This window comes from Pollicipes pollicipes, unplaced genomic scaffold (assembly GCF_011947565.3).
Source record: "Pollicipes pollicipes isolate AB1234 unplaced genomic scaffold, Ppol_2.1 Scaffold_4881;HRSCAF=5763_pilon_pilon_pilon, whole genome shotgun sequence".
Classification (NCBI taxonomy): Eukaryota; Metazoa; Arthropoda; class Thecostraca; order Pollicipedomorpha; family Pollicipedidae; genus Pollicipes; species Pollicipes pollicipes.
In genome coordinates this window covers 11919436-11922025 of record NW_023596576.1, presented here as the reverse complement: position 1 = coordinate 11922025, position 2590 = coordinate 11919436, and positions in this window count along the sequence as shown.

Genomic DNA, 2590 nt, shown 5'->3' with positions numbered 1-2590 from the left:
GGAGGCTTCTTCTTAGTGTCACAGGTGTACTTCTTAGTGTCACAGGAGGCTTCTTCTTAGTGTCACAGGAGGCTTCTTCTTAGTGTCACAGGTGTACTTCTAGTGTCACAGGAGGCTTCTTCTTAGTGTCACAGGTGTACTTCTTAGTGTCACAGGAGGCTACTTCTTAGTGTCACAGGAGGCTTCTTCTTAGTGTCACAGGTGTACTTCTTAGTGTCACAGGTGTCATCCCACAACCGTAATGTGCCCGCAGATCCATCTGTTGATTATTTGGTCTCCATCCTAGGTATCAACAACCTTCCAGCACTTCCAGGTTCGCTTTTTGTGTGCGCTCGGCCAGTACGGTGGTATTTTCTACCAATTTAGGGCCATTTAGATCCCATTAATTTACAGTTTAGTCTTAATAGTGTTGTCGTAGCTTGGCTGACGCATACGTTTGGTGAGTGCGCGCGCAATCACCGACAGGGCACTGAAACTTCAGACAATAGTGATTTCGAGGGGGGAATCTTTCTGGGCAGGTTCTTGTTTATCACTAGTTTGCATATTCGGAGACTTATGTAGTGCATTGTGAGCTGAATGTCTCCGTTGGGATTTGCTGGGAGACAGTTTCTTGGTCTTAGATTGCGATTAACCTTCTAGATAGTCTCCCGGTGATGGGCAGCGAATAACTCGGAAAGGAGAAAAGCTATCCCAAAAAACAAGCCAATATGTCATAATTGCTACCATTTTTGATAAAAACACACACGCGCGCGCGGGCACGCACGCACACACACACACACACACACACACACACACACACACACACACCCACAACACCCACCACACACAACACACACACACACACCACCAAACCCCACACACACCACACACACACACACCACACACACACACACACACACCCACACACACACACACACACACACACACCACACACACACACACACACACACACACACACACACACACACACATATATATATATTATATATATATATATATATAATATATATATATATATATATACCTACGCGCGTGCGTGCGTGTGCGAGCGCGCGTGTGTTATGTGTGTGTGTGTGTGTGTGTGTGTGTTGTGTGTTGTTTGTGTGTGTGTGTGTGTGTGTGTGTGTATGCGTGTGTGTGTGGTGTGTGTGTGTATGTGTGTGCACCTCTATTCATTTATTATGTGTATATGTTCGTGCATGTCAGCAGCAGGTTTTTTCTAACGCACGACTCGATGAAGATGACAGCAAATCGGGCATTTGTTTGCTTCTTGCAAGGTTTTCTAGGCTGCTTGTAATCTTTCTACCATCTTTCGAAAAGCTATGTAGGATTGCGCCCATATTGTCAAAAGCTCTTCTTGTTTTACCTCCTTTGTTCGTTACCACGATAACAAGTTTGCGACGCCGAATTTCCTCAACACAACCAGTGCCCGCTTGATAGCTTCACTTCCCGGTAACAGCATCCCCTGGTGTCCTATAGGTCGATTATGCTCTGCATAAGAACTGGGGTAACTTATACAATCTAAGCAAGCGTATTGCATCCACGGAGCACAGAAGCATGTACCAGCAAAATCGTTTTCCCCTGCATTGTACCAAGATCGCTTGTCAATCGCCCTCAGCCTTTCCTGGTGCGCAAATATGTACCATATCACATCACTTTACATCGCTGCTGGAACAGCCAGAGCAGAGCTGGTGCAACCAGAGCAGGGCTAGAGCAGCCAGAGCAGGGCTGGTGCAGCCAGAGCAAGGCTAGAGCAGCCAAAGCAGGGCTGGTGCAGCCAGAGTAGGGCTGGTGCAGCCAGAGCAGGGCTGGTGCAGCCAGAGTAGGGCTGGTGCAGCCAGAGCAGGGCTGGTGCAACCAGAGCGGGGCTAGAGCAGCCAGAGCAGGGCTAGAGCAGTCAGAGCAGGGCTGGTGCAGCCAGAGCAGGGCTGGTGCAGCCAGAGCAGGGCTAGAGCAGCCAGAGCAGAGCTGGTGCAGCCAGAGCAGGGCTAGAGCAGCCAGAGCAGGGCTAGAGCAGTCAGAGCAGGGCTGGTGCAGCCAGAGCAGGGCTGGTGCAGCCAGAGCAGGGCTGGTGCAACCAGAGCGGGGCTAGAGCAGCCAGAGCAGGGCTAGAGCAGTCAGAGCAGGGCTGGTGCAGCCAGAGCAGGGCTGGTGCAGCCAGAGCAGGGCTAGAGCAGCCAGAGCAGGGCTGGTGCAGCCAGAGCAGGGCTGGTGCAGCCAGAGCAGGGCTGGTGCAGCCAGAGCAGGGCTAGAGCAGCCAGAGCAGGGCTGGTGCAACCAGAACAGGGCTAGAGCAGCCAGAGCAGGGCTGGTGCAGCCAGACGGTCCAGCCGTGCGCCGTCGGGCTGACGCCAGGTCCAGCGGCGACACCAACCGTGCAGCACCCTGCTGAAACCGTGCGATGCGCTCAGAAACCGTTCAGCTCCCTGTGCAGTTGCTCTTTTTCGTTTAGATTTCTGCAGGTGCAGCGAGAGCGCGAAGCCAGACTCCCATCCCAGCCATATCACGAGAACATCGCGAAATGCAGTCGTGGAGGCGGGTGATTGAGTGGAATGTGATGTATCACCGTCAGAGAAAAAAAGAAATTGAT